The sequence below is a fragment of the Balaenoptera borealis genome (assembly GCF_965194805.1).
Source record: "Balaenoptera borealis genome assembly, chromosome: 9".
Classification (NCBI taxonomy): Eukaryota; Metazoa; Chordata; class Mammalia; order Artiodactyla; family Balaenopteridae; genus Balaenoptera; species Balaenoptera borealis.
The window spans coordinates 118,223,763-118,232,627 of record NC_138873.1 but is presented as its reverse complement, the minus strand read 5'-3'; positions in this window follow the sequence as shown (position 1 = coordinate 118,232,627).

Below are 8,865 nucleotides of genomic sequence, written 5' to 3'. Positions count from 1 at the left end.
AGTTTTAACAATAATGTTGTCTTAATTTTGACATCCATGAAATGATCTAAGATACTTAGCCTATATCTTATATGTCTTTCTATGGTTTTCTTTCTTACACTCTTTACTAGGAAGGCTAACTTCTTCTCTTATTCTATCAACAACCCTCGGCTATTTTACTTTACTTCTGCCTTTTTTCCCCCCTCACTGGAAGGTCCAGAGGTCCTGGAGATGGAGCAATGGTGATGGAGATGGTCAGCTCCTACTAGAACCACACAAGTGGTGACAGATAAGCCTTCCAACACTTCTTGGGCTCTGGAATCCTGTGTCCTCCCAATTCTTTCAGGGCTGGCAGCTTGTGCATCTTTAGCAAAAGCTAGGCATCATTTCAAATGTCATACTGCAGAGAAATCACTTTCCCTGTCACAAGAAAGAAAACAGAGAGACAGTGGAGAAATGCCTTCTTATATCTGAAACCCAGCACTGTCAGCCACTTGGAACCTGCCTCCCAGACTCTGTCTGGCCTTGGCTTGGAGCAGGCAGGGTTGCTGTGTTGCACAAGGAGGTGCAGAAACAAACATGGGCACAAAACCAAATACTTGACTGCAAGAAATGTTCTGCAAGTTATAAAATTGAAATACTACTTCCAGCTGTCACTTTATGCAAGGATTAAGTTGAGCTCAAGGGACTGCAGAAACTAAAGAAAGAAAGTGAATTATTCATTACAGTATCTATTCAAGTTGCAGAAGATGCCAGGGTTTTTTTTTTTTTTTTTTTTCTACTGATGGATTACTTGTGATCTCTTTGTCTATTTATCTACTCACTCACTCACTCACTTGTCTTCGTGTATATATATGAAGTCATGTTGTTGCTGCTAAGATGGATGGCAAAGCTTCATATTCTTTTTTCCTGTATCCAAAAGCATCCTGCCCATTGGTCACTTGTCTTGTAGTACATCTTTCCCCTTGTGGTGGCTTGCTCTTAGCCTCATGGTCTGCACAAAGCATTGATGTTGAAATGAACATCATCATCCAATGATCAGGGGATAAGTGCACTGAACACAGCCAAGTGCCTCTTAAGGCTCTTTGACTGATAGGCTGAGCTTGGACGTGTTCTCATCATTGTTTTCCAGCCACTGATCTCCATGATGTATAGCTCTTCTTCCTATTGCCCTATCAAAGGTCTTCCTCATTGGCTCAGCAGCCAAGAAGTGATAAGATAACACGTCCATGCTCATACATGACCACGACCCCTCAGTCTCTGGGTTTAGTTTTGGCTTCCACTGGCTTAGTTTTGCCCCTGAGGCTAGCAGTGGCTCAGAAATATGTAGCAGATACATAGAAGGTGCCGTAGCCCCCTTTTGCCCTGTCCCAATCCTATATTTACCTTTCTTTTTTTTTTTTTAACATCTTTATTGGAGCATAATTGCTTTACAATGGTGTGTTAGTTTCTGCTTTATAACAAAGTGAATCAGCTATACATATACATATATCCCCATAACTCTTCCTTCTTACATCTCCCTCCCTCCCACCCTCCCTATCCCACCCCTCTAGGTGGTCACAAAGCACCGAGCTGATCTCCCTGTGCTATGTGGCTGCTTCCCACTAGCTATCGGTTTTACATTTGGAAGTGTATATATGTCCATGCCACTCTCTCACCTTGTCCCAGCATACCCTTCCCCCTCCCCGTGTCCTCAAGTCCATTCTCTAGTAGGTCTGCATCTTTATTCCCGTCCAGCCCCTAGGTTCTTCATGACCATTTTTTTTTTGATTCCATATATATGTGTTAGCATACGGTATTTGTTTTTCTCTTTCTGACTTACTTCACTCTGTATGACAGACTCTAGGTCCATCCACCTCACTACAAATAACTCAATTTCATTTTTTTTTACAGCTGAGTAATATTCCATTGTATATATGTGCCACATGTTCTTTATCCATTCATTTGTCAATAGACACTTTGGTTGCTTCCATGTCCTGGCTATTGTAAATAGAGCTGCAGTGAACATTGTGGTACATGACTCTTTTTTTTTTTTGAAGCAGCCAGAAATCCAGTTTTTTTTCATGGGAAACCAGATGACCTTTTTTTTTTTTTTTTTTTTTTTTTTAATTATTTATTTATGGCTGTGTTGGGTCCTCGTTTCTGTGCTAGGGCCTTCTCTAGTTGCGGCAAGTGGGGGCCACTCTTCATCGCGGTGCGCGGGCCTCTCACTATCACGGCCTCTCTTGTTGCGGAGCACAGGCTCCAGACGCGCAGGCTCAGTAATTGTGGCTCACGGGGCCTAGCTGCTCCGCGGCATGTGGGATCCTCCCAGACCGGGGCTCGAACCCGTGTCCCCTGCATTGGCAGGCAGACTCCCAACCACTGCGCCACCAGGGAAGCCCCACATGACTCTTTGAATTATGGTTTTCTCAGGGTATATGCCCAGTAGAGGAATTGCTGGGTTGGACGGTAGTTCTATTTTTAGTTTTTTAAGGAACATCCATACTGTTCTCCATAGTGGCTGTATCAATTTACATTCCCACCAACAGTGCAAGAGAGTTCCCTTTTCTCCACACCCTCTCCAGCATTTATTGTTTATAGATATTTTGATGATGGCCATTCTGACCGGTTTCAGATGATATCTCACTGTAGTTTTGATCTGCATTTCTCTAACGATTAATGACGTTGAGCATTCTTTCATGTGTTTGTTGGCAATCTGTATATCTTCTTTGGAGAAATGTCTATTTAGGTCTTCTGCCCATTTTTGGATTGGGTTGTTTGTTTTTTTGATATTGAGCTGTATGAGCTGATTGTAAATTTTGGAGATTAATCCTTTGTCAGTTGCTTCATTTGCAAAAATTTTCTCCCATTCTGAGGGTTGTCTTTTGGTCTTATTTATGGTTTCCTTTGCTGTGCAAAAGCTTTTAAGTTTCATTAGGTCCCATTTGTTTATTTTTGTTTTTATTTCCATTTCTCTAGGAGGTGGGTCAAAAAGGATGTTGCTGTGATTTATGTCATGGAGTGTTCTGCCTATGTTTTCCTCTAAGAGTTTTATAGTGTCTGGCCTTACATTTAAGTCTTTAATCCATTTTGAGTTTATTTTTGTGTATGGTGTTAGGGAGTGTTCTAATTTCATTCCTTTATATGTAGCTGTCCAGTTTTCCAAGCACCACTTATTGAAGAGGCTGTCTTTTCTCCATTGTATATTCTTGCCTCCTTTGTCAAAAATAAGGTGACCATATGTGTGTGGCTTTATATCCTGTACCACTGATCTATATTTCTGTTTTTGTGCCAGTACCATACTGTCGTGATCACTGTAACTTGTAGTATAGTCTGAAGTCAGGAGCCTTATTCCTCTAGCTCCATTTTTCTTTCTCAAGATTGCTTTGGCTATTCGGGATCTTTTGTATTTCCATACAAATTGAGAAATTTTTTGTTCTAGTTCTGTGAAAAATGCCACTGATAGTTTGATAGGGATTGCATTGAATCTGTAGATTGCTTTGGGTAGTATAGTCATTTTCACAATGTTGATTCTTCCAATCCAAGAACACGGTATATCTCTCCATCTATTTGCATCATCTTTAATTTCTTTCATCAGAATCTTATGGTTTTCTGCATACAGGTCTTTGTCTCCTTAGGTAGGTTTATTCCTAGGTGTTTTATTCTTTTTGTTGCAATGGTAAATGGGAGTGTTTCCTTAATTTCTCTTCAGATTTTTCATCATTAGTGTATAGGAATGGAAGAGATTTCTGTGCATTCATTTTGTATCCTGCTACTTTACCAAATTCATTGATTAGCTCTAGTAGTTTTCTGGTAGCATCTTTAGGATTCTCTATGTATAGTATCATGTCATCTGCAAACAGTGACAGCTTTACTTCTTCTTTCCCGATTTGGATTCCTTTTATTTCTTTTTCTTCTCTGACTGCTGTGGCTAAAACTTCCAAAACAATGTTGAATAACTGTGGTGAAAGTGGGCAACCTTGTCTTTTTCCTGATCTTCATGGAAATGGTTTCACTTTTTCACCACTGAGGACGATGTTGGCTGTGGGTTTGTCATATATGGCCTTTATTATGTTGAGGTAAGTTCCCTCTATGCCTACTTTCTGGAGGGTTTTTATCATAAATGGGTGTTGAATTTTGTCAAAAGCTTTTTCTGCATCTATTGAGATGATCATATGGTTTTTATTCTTCAGTTAGTTAATATGGTGTATCACATTGATTGATTTGCATATATTAAAGAATCCTTGCATTCCTGGGATAAACCCCACTTGATCATGATGTATGATCCTTTTAATGTGCTGTTGGATTCTGTTTGCTAGTAGTTTGTTGAGGATTTTTGCATCTATGTTCATCAGTGATATTGGCCTGTAGTTTTCTTTCTTTGTGACATCTTTGTCTGGTTTTGGTATCAGGGTGATGGTGGCCTCGTGGAATGAGTTTGGCAGTGTTCCTCCCTCTGCTATATTTTGGAAGAGTTTGAGAAGGATAGGTGTTAGCTCTTCTCTAAATGTTTGATAGAATTTGCCTGTGAAGGCATCTGGTCCTGGGCTTTTGTTTGTTGGAAGATTTTTAATCAAAGTTTCAATTTCAGTGCTTGTGATTGGTCTGTTTATATTTTGTATTTCTTCCTGGTTCAGTCTCAGAAGGTTGTGCTTTTCTAAGAACGTGTCCATTTCTTTGAGGTTGTCCATTTTATTGGCATATAGTTGCTTGCAGTAATCTCTCATGATCCTTTGTATTTCTGCAGTGTCAGTTGTTACTGCTGCTTTTTCATTTCTAATTCTATTGATTTGAGTCTTCTGCCTTTTTTCTTGATGAGCCTGGCTAATGGTTTACAAATTCTGTTTATCTTCTCAAAGAATCAGCTTTTAGTTTTATGGATCTTTCTATTGTTTCCTTCATTTCTTTTTCATTTATTTCTGATATTATTTCTTTCCTTCTGCTAACTTTGGATTTTTTTCGTTCTTCTTTCTATAGTTGCTTTAGGTGTAAGGTTAGGTTGTTTATTTGAGATGTTTCTTGTTTCTTAAGGTAGGATTGTATTGCTATAAATTTCCCTCTTAGAACTACTTTTGCTGCATCCCATAGGTTTTGGGTCGTTGTGTTTTCATTGTCATTTGTTTCTAGGTATTTTTTGATTTCCTCTTTGATTTCTTCAGTGACCTCTTGGTTATTTAGTAGTGTATTGTTTAGCTTCCAGGTGTTTGTATTTTTTACAGATTTTTTTCCTGTAATTGATATCTAGTTTCAGAGCGTTGTGGTCAGAAAAGATAATTGATATGTTTTCAATTTTCTTAAATTTACCAAGGCTTGATTTGTGACCCAAGATATGATCTATCCTGCAGAATGTTCCATGAGGACTTGAGAAGAAAGTGTATTCTGTTGTTTTTGGATGTAATGTCCTATAAATATCAATTAAGTCCATCTTGTTTAATGTATCATTTAAACCTTCTGTTTCCTTATTTATTTTCATTTTGGATGATCTGTCCATTGGTGAAAGTGGGGTGTTAAAGTTCCCTACTATGATTGTGTTACTGTTGATTTCCCCTTTTATGGCTGTTAGTATTTGCCTTATGTATTGAGGTGCTCCTATGTTGTGTGCATAGATAGTTACAATTATTATATCTTCTTCTTGGATTGATCTCTTGATCATTATGTAGTGTCCTTCTTTGTCTCTTGTAACATTCTTTATTTTAAAGTCTATTTTATCTGGTGTGAGAATTGCTACTCCAGCTTTCTTTTGATTTGCATTTGCAAGGAATATCTTTTCCCATCCCCTCACTTTGTCTGTATGTGTCCCTAGGTTTGAAGTGTGTCTCTTGTAGACAGCATGTATATGGATCTTGTTTTTGTATCCATTCAGCCAGTCTATGTCTTTTGGTGGGAGCATTTAATCCATTTACATTTAAGGTAATTATCGATATGTATGTTCCTATTACCGTGTTCTTAATTGTTTGAGGTTTGTTACTGTAGGTCTTTTCCTTCTCTTGTGTTTCCTCCCTACAGAAGTTCCTTTAGCATTTGTTGTAAAACTATTTTGGTGGTGCTGAATTCTCTTAGCTTTTGCTTGTCTGTAAAGGTTTTAATTTCTCTGTTGAATCTGAATGAGATCCTTGCTGGGTAGAGTAATCTTGGTTGTAGGTTTTTCCTTTTCATCACTTTAAATATATCCTGCCACTCCCTTCTGGCTTGCAGAGTTTCTGCTGAAAGATCAGCTATTAAACTTATGGGGATTCCCTTATATGTTATTTGTTGTTTTTCCCTTGCTGCTTTTAATATGTTTTCTTTGTATTTAATTTTGGATAGTTTGATTAATATGTGTCTTGGCGTGTTCCTCTTGGATATATCCTGTATGGGATTCTCTGTGCTTCCTGGACTTGATTAACTATTTCCTTTCCCATATTAGGGAAGTTTTCAACTATAATCTATTCATATATTTTCTCCGTCCCTTTCTTTCTCTCTTCTTCTTCTGGGACAGCTATATTTCTAACGTTGGTGCATTTAATGTTGTCCCAGAGGTCTCTGAGGCTGTCCTCAATTCTTTTCATTCTTTTTTCTTTATTCTGCTCTGCAGTAGTTATTTCCACTATTTTATCTTCCAGGTCACTTATCCCTTCTTCTGCCTCAGTTAATCTGCTATTGATTCCTTCTAGAGAATTTTTAATTTCATTTATTGTGTTGGTCATTATTATTTTTTTTTTTTAATTATTAGCACCTTTAATTAATTATTTATTTATTTATTTATTTTTTGGCTGCGTTGGGTCTTCGTTTCTGCGTGAGGTCTTCCCCTAGTTGCGGCGAGTGGGGGCCACTCTTCATCGCGGTGCGCGGGCCTCTCACTATCGCGGCCTCTCTTGTTGCGGAGTACAGGCTCCAGATGCGCAGGCTCAGTAATTGTGGCTCACGGGCCTACTCGCTCCGCGGCATGTGGGATCCTCCCAGACCAGGGCTCGAACCCGTGTCCCCTGCATCGGCAGGCAGACTCTCAACCACTGCACCACCAGGGAAGCCCGGTCATTATTTTTTTGTTTGCTCTTTATTTCTTCTAGGTCCTTGTTAAACTTTTCTCCATTCTATTTCCAAGATTTTGGATCATCTTTACTATCATTACTCTGAATTCTTTTTCAGGTAGACTGCCTATTTCCTCTTCATTTCTTTCGTCTGGTGGGTTTTTACCTTACTCCTTCATCTGCTGTGTGTTTCTCTGTTTTCTCATTTTGCTTAACTTTCTGTGTTTGGGGTCTCCTTTTCACAGGCTGCAGGTTCGTACTTCCCATTGTTTTTGGTGTCTGCCCCCAGTGGCTAAAGTTGGTTCAGTAGGTTGTGTAGGCTTCCTGGTGGAGGGGACTAGTGCCTGTGTTCTGGTGAATGAGGCCAGATCTTGTGTTTCTGGTGGGCAGGTCCGCGTCTGGTGGTGTGTGTTAGGGTGTCTGTGAACTTAGTATTAACTTAGGCAGCCTCTCTGCTAATGGGTGGGGTTGTGTTCCTGTCTTGCTAGTTGTTTGGCATAGGTGTCCAGCACTGTATCCTGCTGCTCATTGAGTGGAGCTGGGTCTTGCCGTTGAGATGGAGATCTCTGGGAGATTTTCACCGTTAGATGTTACCTGGAGCTGGGAGGTCTCTGGTGGACCAATGTCCTGAACTTGGCTCTCCCACCTCAGAGGCACAGGCCTGATGCCCGGCCGGAGCACCAAGATCCTGTCATCCACATGGCTCAGGATATAAGGGAGAAAAAAAGAAAGAAAAAAAGAAAAATAAATAAACAAATAAAATTAAGTTATTAAAATAAAAAATAATTATTAAAAAAAATTTAAACTAATTTAAAAAAAGAAGAAAGAAGAGAGTAACCAAACCAAAAAACAAATCTACCAATGATAACAAGCGCTAAAAACTATAGTAAAAACAAAAAACAAAAAATTAAAAAACAGACAGACAGAACCCTAGGACAAATGGTAAAAGAAAAGCTGTACAGAGAAAATCACACACAGAAGCATACACATACACACTCACAAAAGGAGAAAAAGGAAAAAAAAAAAGTCCACCTCCTCAATTTGGGATGATTCGTTGTCTATTCAGGTATACCACAGATGCAGGGTACATCAAGTTGATTGTGGAGCTTTAATCCGCTGCTTCTGAGGCTGCTGGGAGAAATTTCCCTTTCTCTTCTTTGTTCGCACAGCTCCCGGGATTCAGCTTTGGATTTGGCCCCGCCTCTGCGTGTAGGTCGCCTGAGGGCGTCTGTTCTTCGCTGAGACAGGACGGGGTTAAAGGAGCAGCTGATTCGGGGGCTCTGGCTCACTCAGGCCGGGGGGAGGGAGGGGTACAGATGTGGGGCGAGCCTGCGGCGGCAGAGGCCGGCATGACGTTGCAGCAGCCTGAGGCGTGCCGTGTGTCCTCCCGGCGAAGTTGTCCCTGGATCACGGGACGCTGGCAGTGGCGGGCTGCACCGGCTCCCGGGAGGGGCGGTGTGGAGAGCGACCTGTGCTCGCACACAGGCTTCTTGGTGGCGGCAGCAGCAGCCTTGGCGTCTCACGCCCGTCTCTGGGGTTTGCACTGATCGCCGCGGCTCATGCCCGTCTCTGGAGCTCGTTTAGGTGGTGCTCTGAATCCCCTCTCCTCGCACACCAGGAAACAATGTTTTCTTGCCTCCTAGGCAGCTCCAGACCTTTTCCCGGACTCCCTCCCGGCTAGCTGTGGCGCACTAACCCCTTCAGGCTGTGTTCACGCAGCCAACCCCAGTCCTCTCCCTGCGATCCAACCGAAGCCTAAGCCTCAGCTCCCAGCCCCGCCCGCCCCGGCGGGGGAGCAGACAAGCCTCTCGGGCTGGTGAGTGCTGCTCGGCGCCGAGCCTCTGTGCGGGAATCTCTCCGCTTTGCCCTCCGCACCCCTGTGGCTGCGAAGCTT